The 27,131-nt window shown below is 45.9% G+C and overlaps 1 pseudogene; it reads right to left on the bottom strand.

The window, feature by feature from the left end:
* Positions 1-1,802: 1,802 nt before the first annotated feature.
* On the bottom strand, positions 1,803-19,137 carry LOC103595419 (annotated as a pseudogene).
* Between the last annotated feature and the right edge of the window lie 7,994 nt (positions 19,138-27,131).

The raw sequence follows: 27,131 nt of genomic DNA, 5'->3' as shown, positions 1-27,131 counted from the left end.
TGGTTTGTTAAACTGAAGGGGCCAGGGCTCTTCTCCCCACCTCCCCATCCCCATCTTTCAAATAAAATTGCATTCGTGTCTGGATTAAGTTGCCCAGTATCAATCCTGAAATTTTTAAAGATGAAAAGCAGAACAGCCGCACACTATTTAAAATGTAAAATGATTACAAAATGGCACCAGGCCAATGTTTATGAATCATGGAATATGATCATAAAATCATAAAAAATAATCACCAAAAGGTAAATAAATTACCCAGCTTACTGCTTATTTTCACGTAGGGTCTGACACAAAAGCTGCAGCCATGAATGATTTATACCTGTTTTAACAATAATACTCATTTTACTGAAAGATGGTCAGCACTTGGGTTCTGTGGGCAATGTGCCAGTTGTTGAAAGGTTAATGTTTCAGCAGCAATACATTAAATTATGAATAATACCAGTCCCAAAATGGAAGGTTATTAGCTCAGTATGCTTAATTAGCCCAGCTAGAACTTTGCCATCAAGTAGCACTCCCAATTACTTCAGCAGGAGCTAGGCTGGGGAATGGTGACATTGGAACTCTAATACCAGAGCGGGGACAGGTAGAGGCAGGAGGGGTGTGGGGCATGTCTTTTATTTCCTTTTCATTCAGTATAACACTCTGAGAAGCATCTCAGAAGCCGGTTTTCAGGATTTTGAACTCTCCTACGGTTTATCCCTGAAGACTTCCCAGAAGGAAAGAGCAGAAATTGTTTGGGAGAAGCTTGGTATTTAGTGTTGTGGACCCGCATGATCTGGTTCCATATGTGTTTGTTGCTCCTTAAGCTTAAGTCCATGCCAAAGTAACACGAGGTACCACGCACAGGCTGAGCAGCACACATCCAACACAGTATTTATTGAGCAGCTACTATGTACCTGGCACTACAAAGTAGGTAACAAGACAAACACATTTTTAGGTCCAAGGGAGGGAACAGACAACCAACTATGCAATTATTGCATCAATTACGGTCACGTGGCTGCTATGAAGAGAAAGTTTAAAACACCAGCTCCTGGACTGTAGTCAAGAGTGGGGGTTCTTGGAGAGGGCTTCCATTTGCTGTGATCTCTAAAGGGTGAGTGGGAATAACTGGGTGAATCTCAAGGAAAGACTATTCCAAGGAGGGATGACCTAAACCATGCCTGTGTCTCCAGAAAGAACCGTGCCGGAGAAAGATCAGGCATGGCTTAAAAGGAATGTTGGAAGAGCATTTGCCTGCCAGGGCTATAAGAAAGCTATCAAGCACCTAGCTTGTGTGGGTATGCATGCTGGTGTGTGTGTTCTTGTGTGCACATGTGTGTCCACACTCAACCCCATACCCCTCCCCTCTCCCTTGCACCATCCTGGCTTTGCCCTGCCAGGTATTCCCATTTTAAACCCAAAGTTTACAGCCAAGAGAATAGGAGAAGGGCCGGGACTCACCCAAGCCCTGCCGGCTACATCCCTGGTAGAGCTGAGCTGTCTGCACCACCGCCTAGCTCTACTTAGTACTATTAGTAGCTTGTTTTTCTAAGCCCTAAAATTCATTTTCTTTTCCCGCCTCGCTTCCAGAAAAATAAATAAAAGTGAACACATCACTCATTTAAGACGAGGAATGGAATTTAGGTTGCGTTTTTCTTTCTATTTTTATGATTAGTTAGAATTTTCCTGGGAACGCCGCCAGGAGGGCATTATGGTGAGATAATGTCCTGTATTTAATCAGTGCTGCAATGGCGAACTGTGTTCTGTGGGGAGAGGCCGAGTTAACGCATCCTTCTCTGTCTTGTCTGTCTTCAGGAGACGACCAGTTAGCCCAAGATGAAGACAAGACCGAGAGGTGGCAGGGCTCCAGGCTTGTGGATGGCTTGTGAGTGGACAGGGTGCAGCTGTGACGCCATCTCTTCTTGCAGGACCTGTCAGCCCTGAGAACCCTGAAAACCCCAAAGAAGCTGAGTGAGAAAGGCCCCAAAACTGACCAAAGTGATTTGCTGTGGTTCTGCATCCACTGGATTCCTCCAGCGTTTTCCTCTGCAGCTTTCAGACGTCTGTTGACCTGAACACACTTCTGACTTTCAAATGTGCACCTTTCCCCTTTGCAATCCAAACGCAATGTGCCAGGGGAAGCACAGGGCCTTTCAGTGAACCTGGAAGTCAGCGCCAGGTAGGACCAGATCATCTCCTGAGCTCTGCTTGTGTGTGGTCGTCCAGAGTGAGCTGAAAACCTCCACTGGAGGTGACAGCTGGTGGCGTGAGCTTTCAGAGTTATTCTTGTTTTCAGAGTTGTTGGATGCATCGCTGAAGAATGAAGGGATCCCTGGCAGTGGTGAAATAGAAAAGGATGTCTTAGAGAGATGTCTGAAAGGAAGGTAGAAAATGAGGGCCCGAGGAAAAAGGAGAAGGGATTGAACCTAGGAAGGGAGCGTGGAGAATAGGTGAATGGAGGCAGATCGGCCTTTCCCTGCAATTAGCACGGGGTCAGGAAAGCAGGAGCAAGGGGGGTGCACAGAGCTGCTTGCAGATTTACTGTTGTCCCTATTAAACTCGGGGTCTGCGGGAGCCGTCTGTTCAGGTAAGGGCAGTAGAGAGAACAGGATGCCCCAAGCAACCCATAAATAGCAGGGTGAAGACAAAGTGTTTATTACTTAGCCTCATGAAACCCATATAAGTGCTCTCCCAGGGTGCGAGAGAGCCGGAGCATTCGTGAGGTGGCCCACGTGTGTGTCCTGGGAGTGGGAGGCCCAGACACAGCGTTCGCGCTTGGCTTGATTCTATGAAGGCGTCTATTTGATGGAACATACTGGAACAGTTCATAGCCAGCCCAGCAAACGTTGTGTGGAGACAGAGCTTGCTTTTTCTCTTTCCTCTTCCTGTTTGCAGTGAGAATGAGGCCTTTCTCTTCTCGGCCCTTTGCTCTCCCCAAAGTTGTCTCACGAGGTCATTGCCAGCTGACAGGCTTCCTTTCAGAGCAAGGTTTGGATGGAAACAATACTCTGTTTTCTGGGGGGTTGGTGAGGCTCTAGGCCTGACCAAGCTGCCCTAAATTTAAATGGGCTATTGTTTTAGTAGGGCTGATGGTTTCTTCAGAGAATTGGATCTGTGTGATGCAAAATTTTATTATTTTATTTATATATATATATATATATTTATATTGGTGGTATGTACGACAGCAGCAGAAAGGCGATTTAAGATCATCGTGTTTGATTTCAATCCAGATTCTGCCACTCATTAGCCATGTGTCCTTGGGCAAGTTACTAAGTTACTCACCCTTTCCAGCTGGGCATTAGTGTCCTTAATCCAGACTAATCTATCTATAAGATACCTTCTAGTTCAAACATTCTCTGACTCTGTGATTGCAAGATACCACATTACCATGTTCAACAATGAGCTTAAAAGCACTTTCTCTGAATGGCTATATATCGACAGAACTGATTTTTAAGAGCAGTTAAGGACATGTGCTGAATGTTCCATTGAATATCCTAAATACTGAGTTTAATGATTGGGCAAGGTGAGTGGAAAGTAGAAGAAACGTCTCGAAAAATCCTTATAGATATTTTCAGGGTTTTCAGCTACAATAATCTTTGTCACCATTGGATAATATTTTTGAAAATTATGCAGCACTTTCAAAAGCTGTATATTGGGAATTTCTGAATGAGGATTCAGCTCGGCACACTCTTTCATCTGATGAATATCATCAAATAGATGAGAACAATTCGCCAAAATTATGGTTGACTGGTTTTGGTCATTCTTATTATCAAATACCGCAATATCACATTTATGGGGCCTTATAGGAAACTGGTAGGATAGAGACAAGACCCAGCAAGGCCCAGTTGCTGGGATGCTAGGAACTCTCTGCTACAGCCAACCTCAGACTGGTTCTGGCTGGCCCTGTAAGAGTGTCGCCAGCACAGAACTGTGTGCTGGCCTTCCAGGGAGATAAGTGGCTAGCTGATCCAAGAAAGAGGGATTCCCTGGGGGTTGGCCAACAGATTCAGTGGGAGTCACAGCCCTGCAGCTACTGAAAGCCATTGCCAGCTCTGTTGTAAATCTCCATGAGGTGGTCTCTCCCAGACTGGCTGACCGGTATCCTTTTTTTGAAGAGCCTGACACTGCTGTCTGCCTGGTTACTGGTCTTTATTGCTTCTTTAACTTAACGTTCCTTCCTCCCTCCCTCTTTCCTTCCTTCCTTCCTTCTTTCCTTCCACAAACATTTATTGAACATATACTATGTGATGGACACTATGCTAGGCACACAGCACTCGGACACTTAAACAAATGTTCCCTGAGTTCAAAGTACTTTCTGCTTCATGAGAAAGATAATCAAGTAGACAAATAATCACAAACATAGTTTAGGGTTATGTACAGTAAACTTGGAGAGCAGAGTAGGAAGAAAGTAACTCAGCCTAGAGAAGTTTGGAAAGGGTTGAGGTGTTCCCAGCAGAGAAAACAGCCTCTATGGGAATCACAGGTAGACATTTTGTGGATCTCGTGTAAGATTTGGGGAGGAATTGAAGCTGGAGATGAAATTGGGGACCACCAGCCTCAAAGCAACCACAGCAGGGTCAGGAATATTTCTTCCTCCTTATATCCTGCAGACAATTACCCAGGTCTGGACGCTGGTGGATCTCCAAATCTTGCCAGTCATTAACAGAGGACTCAATGATCATTATTAAAGCCTGCAGGTCAGTCTTCCAGGGCAACATCGTGTCTCTGGCTCTTTGTCCGCAAAGAGGAGAGCTCTCTGCCTGGAACATTCATCCTATCTAGGAATGAATCCTGAGTCACAGGAATTCTGTTGTCAGAAACCTGCCCCCAATTTGTGCCAGTCAGTGCAGGGTCAGTGGACAGTGTGGTCACTACATCTGTGATTTAATCACAGTGGAGTCCCTGATGTGGCTTGCACCAGACCTTTTGTTCAATGACACGGTTGGCTTCATGTGCACCCAGCTCTCTCCTGTTTGATTTTTCCTTGGTAAAAGATGTGCACAGATTAAGGAGATGCAAGTACATAATCTACACCACCTTTGCCTTATGAAGCGAGTGTAGGTCTGTGCAGACTGCTGAGATCTGGTCCCAGGGCTATATTACGTCCAAATTCAGAGGCACCATCCAACCCTGAGGCCTTCCAATGAGCCGTGCCCTTCTGCTTCTGCCTCTTCTGGCTACGCTCTGCCCTGTACCTCCTCCATAGATACTAAGTAGTGTGACCTCCCTTTCAGGACCTAAGTAGGGCCAAGATTCTGCAATGACTAGCCTGCAGGGCCAGCATCACAGAGGTTGGCAGACCAGCCTTCTCGTGGTAAGATGAGCTCCTATTAGTGGTTCTGCCTTCTGATACTGGTATCTCAATCTGCCTGATCTCCTGATTCTATGCATTTGACTGCCTTGAACTTCAACACCTACCTGGTAATGGTTTAACCCTCATTTGGTTACCTGCATTCATGCCCCACTACCTACTCTGACCTGCCATACCTAACCAAAGCCCTGTTAGAGTGCAGATCCCTAATTCTCATTATGCCCCACTCTTTCCTCCCTTGTCCTTCTCCATACCTAGATGTGACACTAAGATAGAGTTCCCTTAGGTGATTCCTCTTATATTGTAGGCTGTATGTAATCATGGAGATGGTGTGCGCAGGTATACGAAATAATGGGATGAAAGTCTGGCTCAGCTTGTAAACTTTTTTATCCTTTGCAATTTAAAACATTTCCTGATCTTTGGACCACATTAAATCTCATAATGTGTTAGAGTTTGGCAACACTATCCTTTACTACTAGAAAGAGCTCAAACTGGCACGAACAAAATAAGCTTCTCCATGAAAGAAGATGTACGAATGCCACTTGCTTATAGTGTCCCATGGGATTCTCGTCTGTCATCGCCCATTTTTAATTAGAATTATAATCATCTCTCAGGGGGCATCTGGAGGCTTCATTAAATCTACACGCTTCCATATGACATAAAACTGGAGGTGTTTAAAATCTTGGCCATATCACGAGAGCTTTGGCCACACCCCCCCAACATGCGCAACCAGCGCAGCAACGACCACCAAGCCCCAGCAAGAAGGGCCCTGGGTACCCGAGCTGGAGTGATGGGGGGGCGAGGGCTTTTGCCACACCCCCTGACATCTGCACCCAGCCTGGCAATGACCAGGGCACTGCTGGAAGCCCCCCGGTCTCCCCTGTGGGAATGAGGGTGGTGCCACAGGCCTCGAACACACCCCTCCTCCTCCCACCTTCTTCCATCCCATTTCCTTCCTCTTTCCCTCTCCCCCTCCCTCCTAACTGTTCTGCAACAACATCATAGAATGTAATAATATTAATAAAATTACATTTTCTTAAAATTATTTTTTAAATAATAAATGTTTATTCACTTCGTAAAAAAAAAAAAAAAAAAAAAAAAAAAAAAAAAAAAAAAAAAAAAAAAAAAAAAAAAAAAAAAAAAAAAAAAAAAAACTTGGCCATATCAAAAGTGATAGAAATTTACAGAAAATATATCTGTTATCCAGGGACCTTAGATGAAGTGAGTCTCCTTTTTAGTCTTATAGGATGAAGACTTTCCTGGAGTCAGCTTGAAAAGCAGCCCGCTTTCCAGTTGGCGCACTTGTTTTGCGTCTACCTCGCTGTATTAGTCCATTTCTGCTGCTTATAACAAAATACCTGGAACTGGATTTATAAGAAAAACTAAATTTATTGTTTATAGTTTCCAAAGTCCAGGAAACACATCTGGCGAGAGCTTTGGTGGTGGTGACAGTGACAGCAGAGCATCGCATTGCAAAAATGGTAGAGCAGAGAGAGGGAGAGACTCTTCTCTCTTCTTGTAAAGCCCTCAGGACCAGGCCCCTGACCACCATTTCTAATCCATTCACTACTGCACGGTCCTACAATCCAATCACCTCTTCAAGGCTCCACCTTTCAATTACCATAGTATGACTTCCCACCTTCTTAACAGTCACAGTGGGGGCTAAGTTTTTAATACATGAAACTTGGGGGACACAATTCAAGCTTCAGGGAGCTTTGGGGGACATAATTCAACCCACTACACTCACATTTCTGGACCCTTCAGTCTCCAGTTACATCTTTAGAAGTTGTTGTTCAGGGCTCATTTATGACCATTTATGACATGTCCTACAAGGTCCTACGAGCCTCATTTCTCCATCTGTGGAGAAGCAGGCTGCCCTCTGAGCAGAGTTCACCAAAGGCCTTCCCACTACGCTGCTTGGAGGTCAGATCTACAGCTGTTATGTGTGTACCAGAACCTTCTGACTTCCAGAGTGCCATCCAAACCAGTCCACTAGGTAGAGCTTTTGTCCTTGATACCCTCACCTCACCGAGAACTGCAAATTCCCTTATGGTGCTTGTCACCTCTGAGTTACTTCACAGACCCACGACAGGTAGTTACATGACTCTTTGAGGTGGAGCAGCATTTCTAGGTTTGGGGCTGGAACCATAGGCCTAGACCAGAAATTTTTGAGAGTGGTACTCTGGATGCTTTTTCATTAAAATTGTTTATTGAGATAATTGCTATTGGCATTTTGAGCCAGATAATTCCTTGTTGGCAGAGTGAGTGTGTTTTGTGCATTGTAGGATATTTTTCAGCATCCCTGGCCTCTACCCACTAGATGCCAGTTGTGACTACCAAAAATGTCTCCATTCATTCCAAATATCCCTGGGTTGGAGGGTGGGAGGCAAAGTCACCCCCAGTTGAGAAACACTGCCTTAGACCCCATGTAGGACAGGTATGTGAACCTGGGGCTGTGTGGCTTTTCCAGTGGGGGGAGTGTTCTGGAGTATTTGTGGACTCTTCTCTGGACTATAAGAAACAGGAAAGATGCAACCACAAAGAAAGGCACTTGACCTGTGGAAGCCACAGAACTTTCCGCCATTTATTTACAGTTGCTTACCCTCTATATTATACAGAATCTATACCCTCTATATTATAAAGAATTTCTCAACTGTGTTACCAGTGGTGATGGAGAGGGAAGCAATGATGGAGAGAGAGCAAGATTCCTCTGTCTAGCTATGTCATACCCTATTGATATACTTGTATACGTCATCACAAGCAGTCTCATTAGAATTAAGCACGTAAAAAACCTTGTATGCATGTTGTGGTGACTGAGATGGCTCCACTAAGGCAAAAGATGCTGTTGATTTCTTTTTTAAACCTCCTTTCCTGTATCTAATTCAGCCATTACCACAGATGCTTGTAAAGTTGTGATATTTCAGAAACTATGTCATCATTTCTCAGCGTTTTCATCACACTGCATTTCGAAGAATGCCTTTATTCTAACAAACTCGTTTCTATGAGCAGTGACTAAGAGAAGCAATCCGGACTGTGGAGATCTGTCCAGGCACACCACTTTCCTCATGCCTGAGAAGCATAATTTTTCCAGTATTCACTGTAGATCTGCTTTCATCTTATAAAAAAAAATGAAAGTAAGTTAGTGGGAATAAAATGTAAAACTCATTCATTCATTTATTCGAAGAAAAGTTACTGAGTAGGACATTGTGCTAGGTGCTGTGATATGTGTAGAGGCACCTAAGACACAGCCTTGGAGTTCAAGAGCTCTTTCTATAGTAGTGGAATCAACATGTGGACAAGGACATTCACAATTACAACTCAGGGGTCCTATCACCTAAGTGCCAGAGGCGTTCAGAACTTCATTTTCTTCTTTGATTGGTATATACCAGTGGATCACAGAAATGTAGAAGACAAGGAATAGCTGGGCTTTAGCAAGGCATTTGATAATATGGGAAATGACAATTTGTCCATTCATCTCATGGTAAAGAAGATGAAGTATGAGTTTGTTAGTAATTGCTTAACTGTAATTGGTGTCAAGGTGGAGGAGATTCCTAATGCTGTGGAACTAATGTTTTTGGTCTCAATCCATGTGTGGTTGTCATGAAATCATATGTCACAGAATAAAGAACTCAAAAGATTTTTGATAGACTAAAGGAAATCACCAAATTTAACCAGATGAAATGTAGCACAAGAAAATGGAAGGTCTTGCTCTTCGATCTAAAAACTCATGTGCATGGGCTGGCCCGCTGGTGCACTCGGTAGAGTGCGGCGCTTGGGAGCACAGTGGCGCTCCCGCCGAGGGTTCGGATCCCATATTGAGACCTGTCCGCTCACTGGTTGAGCGTGGTGCGGGCGCAACACCGAGGGTTGCGATCCCGTTGCCGGTCACGAAAAAAGACAAAAAGAAAAAAAAAAAAAAAAACCTCATGTGCACAAATACTGGCAGAGGGGCCAGGCTTGGCAACAGCTATTGAAAAAGCCTTGGAGCATTTCGGTTTTCAGACTTTTTTTGCACATTTAAGAATCACCTGGCATACTTGTTTTTTAAAATGTGAATTCCCAGGTGCTACCAAATTGTCAGATTCAACAAGTTCAAGGTAAGCCCCAAGAATCTGCATTTATTAAAGTGTCTTGGGTAGCTCAGGCTGCTAAAAATCAATCAATCAATCACAGACTGGGTGGCTTAAACCACAGACATTTATTCCTCTTGGAAGCTGGGAAGTACAAGGTCAATGTATCTGCAGATGCGGTTCCTGGTGAGGGTCCTCTTTTGCATGGACACAAACATTCAGCCCACAACGTAAAGCTTCCTGGGTCATACTGAAATAGGTGATCCACTGTCTTAGAGGTTTAAATTGATACGAGGAGGATTCGACAATTGTAATGAGCGAAATGTAATGAGGAGAACAAAAGCAGTGAGTCCCAGTCTGCTGCAGTACAGAACAGACATGGGTAGTCATTTAATCTTGAGCCACGACCCTTTAAGAAGTGAGTCAGATTGGAAACAGGAAGTCAATGGGACTCGGGAACAGGTCATGTGAAGAACAGTGGAAGGAGCTGGCAGTTCCCAGCTCAGAAAGATCAGAGAGAGGAGGACAGGACAGGAGAAAGGTTGTGTCAGGGAATTAAACTTGCTCTGTGTGGCCTCACCAGATGACACTAGATCTGGTGGGCAGGAGTTACAGAAGAGTCAACTTAAGCTCCAAGTAATGACCACCCTTCCCTCATAGTCAGAGCCGTCCACAGCACTGGAGCGTTCGAGCATAGGCCAGGGAACATGACTGAGTGATTCTTCAGGAAGCTGGGTCATAAATGGAAGGGTGGCTTATGGAATAGGTGAAAGAATCAAGGGAAGCTTTGCTGTTATTGTTGTTGTTGTCGTTTACTAGCAGAGAATAGAGCGTGTGCAGGATTCTAAGTATAAATGGATTAAAGAAAGATATGACAGTGATGGAGGCAAGTGAGCCATGGGGACAGATAGAGTAGGGAGAGATAAGTGCAGAAGCAGGAGGCTGGAAGGACTTGGAAGGGCTGGGCTCTAGAGTCTGGGAAAGATTTGCAGTGGGATCGAGGCAGAATAGGAGAAAGGAGATAACAGTTAAGGATACAAAGATATTTTATGGTGGAACAGAGGGTGCAGCATGAGGCACCTTCAGGTAATGTGACAGGCAAGTTGATGAAGTTCATACCAGTCATAGTTTCAAGAAACAAGGGGTTGAAATCTTTTGCTCAGAGTTGAGGAAGAGTGAGGCTGGGGGGATTTGAGGAGTGTGGGAAAGGTGTGGAGTAGCAGGTTTGGGGAACACGTTGAGAAGCCCACAACCGTTTATGACTGGCTATTGCTGTGTAGGACTTTGTTTCAGGTGCAATCAACTCACATCCTTTACGTCCCCAGCAATGCTGAGCAATCCAGAGGCAGGTGCCCGGGGATAACCTGGGCTGAGAATGGTGGGCCAAAGAAAGGATAAAGAAACTTAAATGTTGGGCTCACAAAGGTTGGTAAACACCAAGCTGCAACCTGCCAAGGGCAGTGTGGGTTTTCTATTCCAGAATCTTTACACCTCTGTCTCTACTAAGCTTAGAAACCCCAAACCCTAGAGATACCTAGAAGTACCCAAGAGATGTGAATTTCATTTTAAGGATCTTGCCTTCAGGCTTCCATCTTGGTCTTCACAGAGTAGGAGCTTTTCTGACTTTGAGGTTGGTTCCATGAAGAGTGTTCTGGATTTTTTTTTTAAGCCCTGAAGTTTCAGGAAGTGTGCAGACCCTATAGCCACTGTAATTGATGTTACGAGGTATAAGCTAATAGGTGTTACATACATTTTCCCCCATTTTTCTCACTTACTTCCTAGTGGACTTTCAATGTGTTTATGGAAAATAATGGCTTTGACCTGCATGGGATTTTACAAAATTGACACAGTCTGAAAATTTAGTACACCTGTCTTTGACCTTGAACCCACCCAATCCGGAAATCTCTTCAGATAATACCTAAATCCGTGGGAGAGATGTGGAAATAGGCTTGTCAAAGTAGAGATCATAAACCTTGACCATTTGCTTCCTCATTGGTTTTGCACGATCATTACCCTTAAACATTCCTTAAACACTAGTAGAAACACCTGTTTTTAAAAGTAGATTTTTTTTTTTTCAGAGTAAAGTTGTTTATAAAGAAATTTGTTCTTATTGGCTAAAATCATAGAGAGTCACTTCATTTTTAAGAACTTGGGAAGACTGAAAGACAGCAGGATTAATGCTTCTATTTTAGAAAAGAAAAAGGGAAGTCTGTAATGTCCGAATCTGGAACTTTACCTGGAAAAAAATGATCGCCAAATCATTTCTAGAATAATTTGCAGTGAATATAGTGTTGGGAACTTATATCACTTGACAGAACAAGTTCTGTCAAACTGATTTATTTCCTTCCATGAAAGAGTAACAAGATTTTAGTAGATTGAGGGGAAATGATCAATGTAATCTATATTTTATTTAGCAAGATGTTTGAACCTGCTTCATCCAACATCCTGGCCAATAAATTCAGAAAATTTGGGGATTGGCATTAGATATCCAGAGGGCAATTGAGCTCCTATCCTGGGGTCTGGATTTAATAGCACGTCCTTCCTGAGGGGCCCGACAGCAGGGGGAAAGTCGACTGATCTGCTTCAAGAGGAGGAAATGATGATGGTAACTTCGCCCAGAGGATCCTTTGAGTCTTGACGAATATATCTAACGTGTTTGTCATTCATGGTTTTGATTATTCAGATATGCTTCGAAGATCAGTTATGAATATATATTTTTAATAAAACAAAGTAAATGCTAGCTGCTCACAGTCATTCATATACCCTGTTTGCATGTCCTTCTGAAAATTCCCCAAGAACTTCCTGGCAGGATTGGTTCTCAGGCTTCTCTGTCACCAAAGAGGGTGGAAAAAAATAAGAGGAAACAATAACTCTGAGAGCAAGTGAGATGTGTGGAAATAAATCTGTCATACTCTGTAATTCCAAAAGAGAAAGATACTTCTGGAAATTCTATTCCAGCTTAGGAAAGAATCTGTTGCTAGAAATGGTGATGATATGACTTTTATGATTATCCCTTAGATTTACATATCCTCTCTGCTCAAGGGAGTCCAAGCACCTTAATAACTGTTGTGTCATTTTAAACTATTAATCTTCACAACACCCCCTTGAGGAAGTCTGTTAGGGACTTATATTCTTCATATTTCAGTAACTTTATAGCTGGAATTAGGTATATCAGGTACATGTATATATAGAAAGTTTGCCCTTGATCATATATCTTTATCTCATTGCCCCATTTCCCAATACTAACGGATTTAACCCACAGCCCCAAAATGCCAAGAAAGAACATCTTAGATTTGTTTAGGTCCTTCTAGTTTATTTAGCACTGTCACAATCATTGGATCTTTACCCTCCAACCCTGCAGCACCAGTAGTATCGGGGTATTAGTCATCATTTCTACTGCCTACTGAACACCTGCCATGTGCCAGGCAGTGTGCTAGACACTCTATCTCTGTCATCTCATTTAATTCTCACGCAACCCTAGGGGTGTGTACCGTTACCTCCATTTTACAAGGAGAAGACACACTCTGAGGATTAAGTGACTTGCTGGAGGCCATTCAGCTCTTAGTGGCAGAGCTGGGACTAGGACCCATGCCTCAGGTGATCTTTCTACTCTAAGTTTTCTTTCATTTTTATTTGTTTAAGAAAATACCTTGGTTGTCGGGTTAGCTCAGTTGGTGAGAGCACAGTGTTGTAACATCAAGGTCAAGGGTTCAGATCCCTGTACCAGTCAGCTGCCAAAGAAAAGAAAGATCTTGATTCTTCCAGTAGCTTTTTCTTATTTACTTTTCTATGTTTTTTAATTTGTTTATTTATGTTGTGTATATAGCTGGGAAATATATCTGTCTCTGGCTTTCAGTCCTTAGTGCTTTGACCATAAGGTGAGTCTGTCTCAAGCTGCCAACATTGCCTCTCTGCTAGTATTAAGTACCTAATTCATATTTTTAAAAATACACTGATGATGAAAAGCAATTATATTACTGTTATGACATTTTAGCCCAGCCCACAGGCATAGCAGTTAATATTATGTTTCTATTAATAAGTAATAATTATGCATTTAAGAAAATAAAGAACCAGATCTCAGAGAAACACAGTAGAAGTTCTAAATTTCATTCATTCATTCACTCATTCATTCTGTCTTTGTTAAGCATAACTCTGTGTCCAGAACTGTCTTCATCCTGGAATCATTATCTGCAATTCAGTATCATCATCACTGTCATTATCATTATCATCTTCCTTCTCCTCACCATGGGCACGTCACTCAGAACAATTAGCACTGTGGGCATTTATGGAGATGCGTGCAGTGTATACTCCATAGGGTCCCTATCCTTGGGGAAGCGGGTGGGGTAACCCATAATGTGAATTCAAATCTACTCATAAATGCACGTGCATTTCCACATTATCACAGGTATTGTGTAGAAAAACAATGGATATTGTTGTTATTTTGATGCCTGTATAGTTATAAACTAATCCAAGGAATCTGCCCAGAGAGCTAAACATGAGAAGCTGGGTGAGCTCATTATGGACACTGGACCTGAGACAGGGTCCACATGAGGAAGTGAGCCCGAGCCTTGAACTAGACTCAAGGATGGAGAATGAAATTTCCTGCATACCCTTCCCCAGCTCCCTCCAAAACTGAAAGACTCCATAGCAATGATTACTTAATAGTCTCACTCTTGTGCCACCTTCCCATGCATCCTTCCACCTCCCACCCCCAAACTAACAGGTGTAGGAGCCCGCCAGTGACAGCCAGGGGTGGGATATGGGAGCAAAAAGGCAGGTCACCACCTGCATTCTGCCCCTTGGCCAGGAGAGCTGTTCCCTTTCATTTCCACGGTGGTTTCACCCTCTGGCCTCTCTACCTTGCTGTCCGCTTTTAAAGCAGTTTCCAGGCACACCGTACCTCCACCTTTCTGTGAGAATAAATAAACAGTCTGAGGCTCCCATGTCTTTATTAAACATTTCCTCTAAACTGCATGCTTTGGCTCTGCGCCCACGTGCACCAAGAAAGCTCTCCGGAGCAGCCAAACCCCAGAGCCCTGCCGGTTCCTTGTATAAATAGCCCTTTGAACAGGCAGGAGGCACCTGCGCTGACCGCTGCCCCTCCTCTCTGCCTCCGGGCTTTTCCCAGCTCCCCGGGTCTCAGGCTGGGAGGATGCTGAGAGGACTCTTCCGTGCTAAACACAACGAGGACCAGCACCAGTCGCAGCACCAGCCGCAGCAGCTGCTCCGAAAAGACCAGGCGCGAGTTGCACGTCCTCCCTCCGCACAAGGCCAACAGCTGCTGGGACCTACGGTCTGGCTGTGGGGAAGGGAGGTCGCCCTGGCTGGCAGCAGTGATGAAAACGTGGGACAGAGACTGGAAGAGGAGAGGCTGAACAGAAATAAATAAATAAATAAATAAGGCATGTTTGACCAAACCCCCAACACCTAAATCTCGAAGCCCACTGGAGCAGGAAATTGAAGAGCTGGACCGAGCAGCCCTGCTCTGCCCTGCCCCCACCCTGGGCCTGGAAGGTTTTCTAGGCCTCCCAGACTTTTGTTTTTTTAATTTAGAAATCTCGAATCTATAGAGAAAGAGGAAGTGTGTTTTTAAAACAGAGTGAAGATTCAATGGCTACAGATCTGAGATAGAAAGAGGAAGAAAGGCTTGTCGGAGAAGGAAAAGGAAAGGGCACCCAGAAGTGTGTGCGCGCGTGTCTGTGTGTGCATCTGTGTGCGTGCGTGGCTGTATGTGTGCATGCGTGTGCACGCGAGACAGTCCATGAGACAGCCTACAAGGAAAAAAGAAAACAAAGGAAAGTGCGACATGAGAAAGAGGAATAAGTGTCAGAGGCGTGAGTGTTGGGGGTGGGGCGGCGCTGGAGAGAGGCTCAGAGGATGCATGCCGGAATGCAGGCAAAGCTGGCCGGGAGGGCGGCTGCACATGTGAGAGGGAGAGAGAGACAATGATGTCAGCATTTCCTTCTGCATTGGTCACGTGGGCCTTGCCAGGTAAACAGACTGGAAATAGACTCCATAAAGGCAGCTCCTGCTGGGGGAGGGCGGAGGCGAGCCCGCTTCACCCTTTCCTCTCTGCTGCGTCCTCAACAAGCAGGTTTTCATGTCTGCGACAAGGTGGTCTCTGAGTGGAACTGCAGTTTTACAAGCCAAAGAATATGACTCAGGGAGGGGGAGCTATTTGCTTTTATAATTAGCTCAAGGAGTTCAGAGACGTTTTGCTTTTAAAGAAGAATAGAGGTGGGGAGGACTGGAAATCTAAAGTCAGAGGCTGAGTGTCTCGGGCAGGGATTGCTTACCCTCCTGTGTCTCCTTGGAAGGGGGTCAGATGGATCTCGATTAAGGATGGATTGGAAGGCTGCAGTTTAGAATGAAAGGATCAGATGCTGTAATCATCAACATTAGAAAACAGAAAATGCTAACAGACTCAATGAGAATACATGAAGAGTTGGATACAGTTCAGTATGTGACTATGGTGTCACAGCGAGGAATTAAGACCCCACAAAAGAGATGAGATGGGAAAAAGACAAGTTACAATGACAATCAAGCAGTGTTCTTTAAAAATGATATAAAAAGGTCCCCAAGTAAAGCATGGCAGGAATTCAGGGCATTTTCAAATGGGAAAGGCTCATCTAGAAACTTTATCTGAAAAGCAAAGTAGATAGAGCAGGTAATGTTTCCACCTGAAAAGCTTTAGAGTCTAAAATAGTGTGTGTGTTGGGGGGGTGGGGGGAGCTAGCATATGACTCTTCCTTCAAATTCGTGGAAATAGGGCCTTTACCTCTATGATGAAATATCTCACTTAGGTCATTCTTTGAATAATTTTGGATCAAAAGGATACACCTTATTTTGGTCATAATTCTCTGTCCTTGTGGAGATTTAGCCAAAGCCTGTGGGAGGTAGACTGGCTAACTGTTGCAGTTTTCCAGGATTGTGAAGATTCCTGGGATGTACTTTAAAATCTGGGACAGTCCCAGGCAAACTGGGACTAGTTGGTCACCCTAATGGGAGGCCTAGTCTAGTCTAAATAAATATCATAAAATAATTCACCCCTCCACCCAAACAAACCAAAACCAAAAACAAAACCTTTTGCTCTGTTTTTTCTCTCATTTCTTAGTCTCTCTCTGCTCATTTCTTTCCCTCAACCTTTCCTACTCAGTTTATAGCAGAGAACACTGCAAGACTAATTTGTGTATATGTGACTCTGAAGATGGACTTACAAATTGGCAGAATATAGCTAAATTGAGCAGTCGGCTTTAGTTGCATCTGGGGAAAAAAGGCAGGGAGGGGGAAATATAGATTGTTGCTGCTTCTCCCTACCCCACCCCCCAACTTTGTATGGGGGAAGAGGGTGGGGGTCCAATCAGTGCACACAAATGTTCTTTTAGCCCTTGAGTTAAAACATAGATATTTGATACCCCTCTCTGCTAACAAACTACGTCACTCTGACAAGACTCCCCGCCCAGAGTTATTTTTGCAGCATTATGTAATTGGATTGCCTAGTCAGAAGTACTTCCTTAACAAGGCTTTCAGCAACCCCTCCGTGTAGGCCTGGCCAGTCCTGCCCAGTTACACACACTTGCACTTGTACAGCCTCAGTCGGAGTCAACCAAGCTAAACCCATTGAAGACAGATCAACCCACGCTGCTGGACTCTGCAGAACCACCCTAAGGAGTGGTTCGGTGCCTGGTGGTATTTGTGGAGGCCAGAGGCAGGAAGACTCTTACATAGCCAAACCGCACTACAGGCAAAGCAGGCATTTTGTTCTGAAGGGGCTGCAGGCCTGCTGCTACACACACCCTTCCCTCCCCTAGGGCCTGCAAAACTGAGTACTAAAGTGATCAGGAGACCCCCAGAGGCCTGCCATTTGAATGTCGCTGCCCTCTCTTATTCCCAGTTTACTGGATTTCCTAATATTTCTTCATGGGTAGTTGGTCATCTGATCACCCCTTCCTGTTAGCCCTGCTGACTCACAGAAGTAAGGAACTTGTCTGAGCTTCAGACACAGTAAGAAAATTTAGAAAGAAGAACAAAAAGGCCTAGTATGATCATCCCCTGGTATGGCCACCTCAAGCCTGCAATTTCAGGGGTACACTGAGCAATCGTTTCATGTGTTATGTTCTGTTGCTGTCATCCCGGGGTTTTGTTCACGTTGCTATATTTCATTGTTGTTTCTGTCTTTTTCCCTTTAAAGAACATGCTCCATGCCCATCAGTGACTTGTATCCTAGCCTTGAATCCATACAAAACCAGACAATCCTCCCTAGAATATTTTTCTTTCCCTCTGCTCAGACCATTTACACTACATGTCTTTTATCTTCCCTTGGGCCCCCTCATTTTCCTGATCTTGACAAGAGGCAGCTGGTGTAATAGAAATAGCTTTAAAGCCTGAAAGACCTGGGTTCGAATTCAAGAAGAGCCAGTTAATAGCTGTGTGACCTTAAGTGAGTGGATTAACCTCTCTGAGTCTGGTATTCCTCATCTATAAAATGAGACTAATAATATCAGTTTCAGTTTCCCAAGGCCACTAGGAGAATTGAATGCAATTACACGTAAAGTGCCTGGCAGGGAACTAATACATAGTAGGTGTTCAAGAAACACGGGGTCTTCAGGAAGGGAGTTAGAAAAAAGGGCCACCTTGTCTGGCTGCTAGATCTAATGTCCATCCCCTTGACTATACCACCCATCTCCTACTGAAATATCCTCTTTAAGGGCGCTGAGTTGAAATTTACTATCTTTGAGAGGGGAAGGGAGCCAGGAGGGAAAAGGGAAGAGGTGCCCTAGGTCCCAAGCGCCCAGCACAGGATCCCTGGGATAGAGACCTCCATGTCTATTCCTTCTGGGGAAGCTTCCCACCTGCAAAATGAGGCTCCTGCCTGCTTTCTTACAGCCAGGATCTCCCTGCAGACCCCTCCAAGGCTGGGCACTAGGTTCAATGTATTAGCTTTGGTTTTACCTGTGCCAAACTGCAGGGGCCACCAAATGCCCAGAGCAAAGGCACAGGGGAGGAATGTTGTTTCTCTCAAAGTGTCCATGTGTGCGAACCCCGCATCTTCCTTGCAAAGGAGAGTGTTCACTCCAACTCCGCAGCAGAGACTAGTTGGAGCCCACAGGACAGGGTTCCCAAGGGCAAACCGAGGTACGAACAGCCATAGGCAAAATAATGGGAGGGGGGGAAGGAAGGAGAGGTGCCCTGGAGGTGGGGGGCGGGGAAGAGCCAGCACCCAGGGGCTCCTCTCGCTTAAGTGCCCAAACGCCAAGCGCAGGTGACGTTGGCTGCACCTGGAGGGGGCCAGCGTGGGGTGGAGAAGGGCCTGTGGCAGCGCGCCCCACTGTTCCAGTTGGCAGGAAGCCCTTCCCTGCAGACTGTAAGTTTAACCTTTAGCATTCAAGTGTCGGGGCTTAAGTGTCGTTATGAGCAATTCTTCCTGCGGCCGCGTTCCCAGACTGCGGAAAGAGGGGTCGGCACAAATCCGTCCGCTCTCCTTTTTTTCCTCCCAGACAAAATGAGTGGGAGGGGGATGCGCAGAACCAAACACGCAGACACGGGTACCCTTCGAGTTGGCCCTTCGCTAATTCTGAACACCCACTCCCGCGTCCTTGGCCGGTCCGGTTTCTGGTCGGCCTCCCAGGCGAGCAGGGCCCCGTGGGCTCTCGGCTCCCGGCTCTGCTCCTGGGGCTGTGGAGACAGAACCTCCCTCCTTCCCCAGGCCTCGGCCGGGCGGGAGGGGCTGCCTGAGGCCCCGGCCCGGTGTCCTCCCGCAGTTGGGTTCGCGGCCCCCATCTCGGCGCCCCCTACCCCCTCAGCGCCCTGTGAGGCAGGGGTGGGGCACCTGTGGCCCGAGAGAGGCTGTGAAGCCTGCGAGGGCGGTGGAAAAGGAACGGCACGATGAGCGGCCCTGGGTGGGGAGTCGCGGGGAGGGGAGGCAGGCGTCGGGCCCGGGCGGCGCGGTCCGGGGCGTGGGGTGAGCCAGCCGTCGCGCCCTCGCCTGCCCAGGCCGCTGCTGGGGCCGGGTCCCGGGCCTCCTGGTGATCCTGGGCGCCCGCGGGGACACAATGGGGTGATCCAATCGCTCCGCCCGGTCCGCTTCCCCGCCTGGCCGAGGGGCCGCAGGGCCATGCCTCGCGCGCACCTGTGAGGGGCGCCAGGGTCCCAGTGCAGCGGCCGTGCGCCGGCCTCAGCGCCCCAGCCGGTGTCTCCAGGGGCCGGAGCGCCCGCGCTTCCTCCCGGGAGCCCCAAGACGGCAAGAAGAAAAGGGTCCCGAAATGGGGCTGGGTTTGCAGACATTAAGGACGCGCGCCCTGGCTCAGTGAACTGGGATCAGCACCTCGACACACTGTAGGGATTCTCCTCGAGGTTATGGTGCTTGGGGGTGGGTGGAGGCCTGGTCTCCACAGCGCCCGGCCCGTGGGGGCCCGGACAGCAGACGCGAAAACGGTGCGCCCTGCGCCCTGGCCAGAGGAAACTGGCGTCGAACGGCCCTGCCATCCCGCTGGGCTCGGGAACTAAACAGGGAGGCGTCCGCGAGGGCGAGCCCCGACTCCACAGGGGGCCGGTGCCCTGCCCGCTGCCTTGACACGGGTTGGGCCCGCAGGCCGCCCGGCAGGGAGCTGGGCTAACCGGAGCCCCAGCCGCTGCGCCCCGGGCCTGGCGCGCACCGGACACCCCCGGCCCCGCGGAGCCGCGCCCCGCCCTCCGCGCAGTAGCTTTAACCAAGCGCGGGCCCCGAATTTCGTGCTGTCAGTGCACGGGAAGATCAGACTCGTCTTTTTCTCTATTGCTAAGAATGGGAGACAAACGAATCGGAACATTTTTGCTTTGGCAAAATATTTGTTCTATGTCGTTTGTTGCTTAAATTGTCCTTGGAATTTTTTTCTCAACTCCATTTTAAAAAGAGAGAGAAAGGTGATACGCTCCCAAACCTTGTTTCTCTTTAAACCGGCCCCTTAGACGTGCAGTCGGTTACCGCAGATGTTTTCTGGGGCGAAGAGAGTGAAGTGGAATAGGAGGAAGGACGAGGACTTGGAAGCGCTCATCTTAAATCCCATTACTGGCTTTGAGAAGAGGCACAAAAAATCAGGAAAAACTAGTTCGTCCCCCACTGATTTCCTTCACTTCAAAGATTTCCCTGGCCCCTTAAATCAGAAATATTATGGTGCTAGGTATTTCTCAAGAAAAAAAAAAAATCACATGTTTCTTCAGAATAAGAACATGCTATATAGGTTCCTTTTTACATATCTCAGCAAAAAAAAAAAAAAAAAAAAGGTGGGGTGGGGGGGAATGAGGCACTTAATTCCCTGGCCATTAAACAAGCCATGCACTTGCAGGCATGGGGGGTGGCTCAGCCGCGCATCCCTCCATTAGCGCACGCTTGCGTGTCTGCATTGTCAACAATGCACGTGCCACCGTGGGCACCGTCTCCCCATCCCAGCCCTGGCGGGCTACGTACAAATGTAACCAGGTCTCAGTTGCCCGCTCGCAGCCCTGCTCCCAAGCCCACCGCCCGCGCTTCGCCCAGTTCCCTTTCTTCTGCCCCCGGCTGGCAAGAAAGAAACCTAGATCATTACCCCAAGTTATGCACTTGGAAATCCCTAAAGCGAACGTAGCCCGACCGAGGGTCTCTTGCCCTCGAGTTGTTCACTTTGTTGCGTTATGATGAGGTTAGTTCTTTCTTCTTCACCCGCCCAAGGTTTTAGATGTGGTGCAAACTTCTAGTACCAGGTCACCAAAAGGGAAGCCAGCGCTTGCCGATGGTGCAGGCGGTGCGAAACCCGGGAGAGCCACCGGCTCCGCGCCTCCTGCCCAAGGTTGGATTCCAGATTTCCATTGCAAAGGAGCCGAGGAAACTGGGAATCTGACTCAAACCCTGGAACTGACTAATTGCCCTGCATTTTCACAATGCGCCATGTATTCGAAATGAAGGGCAGGCTTTATCATTTGGAACTCTTTCAAGGACCCGAGCTTTCCAAGTTTGGGGCTAATTCTTTAAAGGTTTTACTTCTGAGAAATAGGAAAAAAGAAAGAATGAAACATACCCACAATCCATGTACTGGGGATGACACTCAAGAGTAGGTTGTGGTCTCTTTTGAATCGGGAGTTCAAAAGGGGAAAAAAAAAAAAAGGCTTGTTCCCTCCCCCTTGCCCCAGGGATGAAACCTCTCTAGATTCGAGCGGCCAATTTGGTTTGATTTCCGCGGTTTGGAGTCTCAGGCAGGGTTAGGGGCGACCCGGCTCGGAAGACAGACCTCAGCTGCCTTCTGGACCAGCTGGTCTGCTCTTGGCCCTGGAAAAAAAAAAAAAAAAAAAAAAAGAAAGCTGAAATTGGGGTGATTCACCCTCATCCTGGTAGCTGGAGGGAGCGTCCGGAGAGCATGTCACCAAGCCACACTGGCTGTGCCCCACATGCCCTGTCCGTGGACCTCGCTCATCTCATCTTCTCTCCGCATGCCCCCACCCCCGCCTCCTGTCCCCTAGGGATCTAGTTCCCCTTTCTGTCATTTCGAGCCAGTTCTTTTCCCACCAAAACCTCTTCTTTTCTTGGAGTAACTTTCCAAAAGACCCGTCCTTATCCTAAACGCACAACCTCATGGCGTAGGGGGTGTCTGAGGGGGGAGGGGTGGATTTGGGAAGATCGTTCTCAATTAAGCCCCTTTTGTGGGTAACGTGCTATCCCCACAGCCCCCAGGACATCACCTAGATGCTGAGACACACAACCTGGCCCGTCCGACACTGTGCCAAGACAAAAGGGGACTTCAGGCACTTTGTTCTATTCCAGTGAAACGCCTCAGAAACAAATCTGAATTTGGTTTTTGGTTATCTTTCAGGCGTGAAAACTATTTTGACAAAAGTATTCTCCAGGCTGCCAGAGTAGGGGGAAAGAAAGCTCTTGACTGAGAATGTAGGCACAAAGCAAGAAGCTGCATGTAATGGACACCACTGTGTACGTTTGCTCACCACTGTGGGGAACATGACTCGAGTTTGAGGTGCTGGTGCCAACATCTAAACTCCCTCATTCTGCCAGGGGCACCCCTGTATATCGCAAACGTGGAGCATTTTTTACCCAGACCCAGTCACTCACTCCCTGGCGCACTGAGAGCAAACTTTCTGATTCGGTGGTTGAGGCTCTGCGCACAGTGGTTTAACCGCAGGACAGAGCCGTGCATGGAGCGATTCGGGACGCTCAGAAAAACCGCACTCCGCACCCCTAGGAAAAAAGGGAATTGTCCGATTTGTCTGGGGGTCACGGGGTGGGCTGGGACGAGGGGGGTCGGATGGATGGAGCGCCACGTGCCGCGCCTGACTGCCGCTCTCTCCTGTTTCTCCCTCCCTACTTCATCTTCTGCCATTTCCAGAGGCAGGAGAAAGGTGATCTCAGACTTGACCCCTAAATCACAGCTGCCGGTGGCTGAACCTCGCTCCGGGATGAGCGCAGCCCCTTCCCCGGGCTCGGGCAGCTTAACCCTTTCCTGCCTGCGCGCGCAGAGGCCGGCGGCGGTCGCGCCTCTGACCCCGGCACTGCGAGCAGCCCGCCTCCTCGGCGCGGCACCTTGGATCCCGTGCAGAGACCACAAAAGGGCGAGGCTGCGGGGCGCTGCGAGCCTGGGGCACGGGCCGGCAGCCCGGAGCACTGCTGGGGAGCCCGAGGATGAGCCGGAGTTAGCGGAACGAGGAGGGATGTTTGGATCGTGTTAACTACCCAGACGGATGCACTTCGGCATGTCTGCATTTATGGAATCCATATGTTGTCGTGGCAAATGAAAGGACAGCAACACGTACATACAATAGACTTAGAATAACAATACACATTCAAAAAGGAACCCGCACATTCTTCACCCTCCAACCCTTCTCTTAGATCTAGCTCTAGAGTTGTACAGAGACGTGTCCTTTCAACTTCCCCTGCCTCCACAAGGGCTTTTCTTTTTTCTTCCCCCTCCTTCTTTTTTCTTTTTTGTTTCTGTGTCCCCAATCCCCCTGCAGAAGAAAACCCAGGGCCCACAGCAAGGCTTTTTCTAAGTGAGATTTCCTAAGACTCCTTCATCCTCCCTTCCTAAGACTGGCCCATCACATCTTCAACACTGGGACCGAATAATAGCTGCTCACATTGCAACCCCATATTCTGAAAATTTGCAGGGGAGCAGATTCTCACTCAAATTCACCATCCACATCTTCATCATTAAACCAACATTTTTATGTTATATTTGCAAAGAAGTGGCTTCAAACAGTGGAAACACAAAACCCCCAGCAAGAGAGCACTTGCATAGCTCTGTACATTACCTGCATTTATGTACACCTTGTATATTTGTGTGCATATATACATTCACGCACACACAGATGCAAAGACATCTGAAGTCAAATGTATATTTATGCACCCCTTTATGCATGGATCTTTGTGTGTGTGTGTGTGTGTGTGTATATATATATCCATTCATTTGGGTGAGAGGCAGAGAAATGTACACATCAATGCAATATTTAGCTTACATTCCACTTTCCCTCCTTACTGTAAATGTCTTAAAAAACAGGTTGGTCTAAAATTTTCTGCCCTATTGACAGCTAAATGAAGGATTTAGATTCTGAATTTCTTGCTTCCTTTATTTTTTTTTTTTTCATTTTGTATGTAAAATAATCCATACAGATGCTGGATTATCGTCTAAGCATTATTCAATCATACAAGCTTGGTACCTCTCCTCCTTATAACGAATTCACTCTGTAAAATTAGCATAAGTATTTACCAGATTAAGCTGACATTTTCCTATATTGCAACATGAAATACATTTATATCCAGAATTTCCTCCAAATAGTTTATACCAATGGAGATACTGATTCCTCCGAACCGTTTTATAAAAGAAACAAGCTACAAGTTCACTTCTAGTACTATTTACATTTTAAAACAAATAAATACATAGTATTTAAGTGATTTTTCAAGATCTACAAAATGAAATTCAATTCTGCTATGTCTTTTAAAAAATAAACTAACAGATTTATGAAGATTCGTGAAGACAGATAAACAGAAAGCAAATATACTCCTGAGGGTCTAAACAATTTTCCTTACCTGATGCATTATGGAAAAATTCAGAATTTACCAGTCTTCCTTCAGTCAGCTACATTTTACACTGACCTGCACTTTGGACTGAAAAGGAAAAAAAAAAAAGATTAACTGTTGTCAATGAAAAATTTTAAATAATAATCAGAAACCGGACAAACTGAAGGTAAAAATATACAATGGCTACAATAAAGATAAATATTTATTTAATCAAAGTAGAGGTTGTGTTTGGACTGTAGGAATGTTTCATCCTTCCCTAAAAAAAAAAAAAAAAGGCAAGAAAGAAAAAAGCCAGAGTCTTTGCGGGCTCCTGGAGAGTTCCCATTGTCCAGGGCTATCGAGAGCCCAGAATGGCATTAACCTCACAAAAGACACATTGTGCAGGGGACAAAAAAAAGCCCCTTCTTCTACAATAACTTTTAGCTTTTTTATTTTTAGAAAATGACAAAGGTTTTGCAAGCACTGACTGGTGAAACCTGTAGCAAGCCAGGCTGGACCTGGCTTTATTGATCAGCTGTCCCGCATGGAAAAGCAGCCAGGAAAAGTTTGAATGGCAACCCAGATTTGCTTCATAGAGAGGAAACCCCCGATTTTTCTAAATGTATTTTCTTTTTTTTTCTTCCTTAAATAAAACAGCATTATTCCCAGAGTGAATTCAGAAGGATTAGATGAGGTAACCCTGCAAAATCCTAAACCGGTTTTCTCCCCCTATCTTGACTAAGAAGCTGCATGCTCTTAAGAGCATTGGACAATCTCTCAAAATGAAGAATTACTTTCTAATCAAACAGATTTCCTGATTAATCCCCAAATTCCTTCTCAAATAAATAATCTTGGTAGGCTGGGGCAAAAAAAAATTTTTTTTCCAAGAAAAATAAGTTTTAGCACACTATCTGATGTTACAGGGTTTACTAATAATGCTTTAAAAAAACACAAGTTTTTTTTTTTTTTACTGTTGTTTGCTGATCACTTAAAGTGCAGATTGCATTTTATTTTATTCCAGACATTGTAATTCTAATGGTACTAGTTCATATTTAGAACTTACATAAATACATACTTGTCATTAAAAAAATCTATTGCAGTAGCAGTGACGCTGAGGCTAGGATTTGAAAGGTTGGGCAGAGAGAGAGAGAGAGAGAGAGAGAGAGAGAGAGAGAGGAGAGAGAGAGACTCTTGTTCTTCCTGCGTTTGTTTGCTTGGTTTTTGGAGGTACCCTGCACTAGCCTAAGTGATGGCTTTGATGTACTGGGAATCGGTACAGTAGCAGGGTCCCTGGCTGCTGTCTTTGATTCCAGGGATCTCCTTTGGGCTCTGGTGGGATGTACCGCTTCTAGTCTTTATCTGAAATCCATCCTCTCATTTCAAACCCTTTGGCTTCGTGACTCTGCTCCAAACTCTTGGAGGTAGCTGTAAGATTTTTTTTTTTTATGGCATTAGGAAAGGGGTATGTAATTTCCCCTCTTTCTACACTTTAGACCTTTCCTCAATATTTAAATATATTGGCTTTCTTTCTTACGAATTTAGTCTAAAATTATTTTTCACTGCCTTTATTACATCCCTGCTTTTGATGGCAAAATAGCTTCCTGTGTTTTGAAAACATCTGCTTTCCAGGTTTTACACGAGAAAATTGATTTTACTTTTCTCTTAAGTCCAGAAAGGTAGAAAGTTGAACTTGTTTCCAAGTGCAACTTTTCCTTTTCTTGTCTTCCCTACAGTTATCCCCCTTTCAGCTCTGATTCACTTTCCCCCTTTTATTTCTTCTAATCATCACTCCCTTCCTCCCCTCTCCTTCTAAAGAACCAGAGAAGATTGATTGCGTCTTATTTCAGAAGACAAAATTAACATATTATATATTTTTTGTCTAGTCTATGGTATGTGTTAAAGTTTTCTCCATATTTTCTTTATTCGACCTCTGACTTGGGGGAGGTAATTTTCCTCAGTTAAAAAATCTCAGATTTGCAATTTAAAGTGGCCTCTATTCTAAAGCTCTGCTCTTTCACTTAAACCTTTGCTTTAAGCTGTCCCACTCCCGTTATTACCCCCCCTTCTTTGAAGATGCTCCTTTCCTATTTAATTTAAACATTGTTGCATTTGCTTTAAAAAAAGAAAGAAAAAGAGAAAAAAGAAAAAGAAAGAAGGAAAAGAGAAAGAAAAAAAAAAAGAAGAAAGGAAAGAAAAAAATCTTAACTGGGTTCCTATTGTTGCTTCTCTGCATTTCACGTCTCGGTGTGTGTGTGTGTGTGTGTGTGTGTGCGTGCGCGTGTGTGCATGTGTGTGTGTGTGTGCGTGCGCGTGTGTGCATGTGTGTGTGTGTGCGCGTGTGTGTCGTGTGTGTGTGTTTTTAATACATGCATAAACTTTTGGTGCCTCTCTCCCTCTTCCTAGGCTCTTCTCCCATCCTCTCTTCCTGCTCTCCTTGCCCTGCTCATCACTTTCCCCTGATTTTTTTTTTTTTCCTCCCTTCCTCCCCTCTGCCTCCCTCTGCCTCCCCCTTTTCTTTTTTGCTGAATCTTATTGATCCAGAAGGTGGCTAATTAGCCCTTCCCGTCGTGCCTGGGTAATGAAGCACATGCGCACTGAATTAATCACAGCCATTTTTTGCAGGAAACTAATTAGCAGAATAAAGATCCAAAGACTTTTTTTTCTTTTCACTCATCAGCTCCCACTTCCAGCGCGTCCCCTCCGACCGCTGCAGCCGCCACCACCGCCGCCGCCTCCTCCTCCTCCTCCTCCCGGCCGC

The sequence above is a fragment of the Galeopterus variegatus genome, unplaced genomic scaffold (genome assembly GCF_000696425.1).
Source record: "Galeopterus variegatus unplaced genomic scaffold, G_variegatus-3.0.2 Scaffold77, whole genome shotgun sequence".
Taxonomy (NCBI): Eukaryota; Metazoa; Chordata; class Mammalia; order Dermoptera; family Cynocephalidae; genus Galeopterus; species Galeopterus variegatus.
The sequence above is the reverse complement of the archived record's forward strand: the minus strand, read 5'-3'. Positions and strand labels throughout refer to the sequence as shown.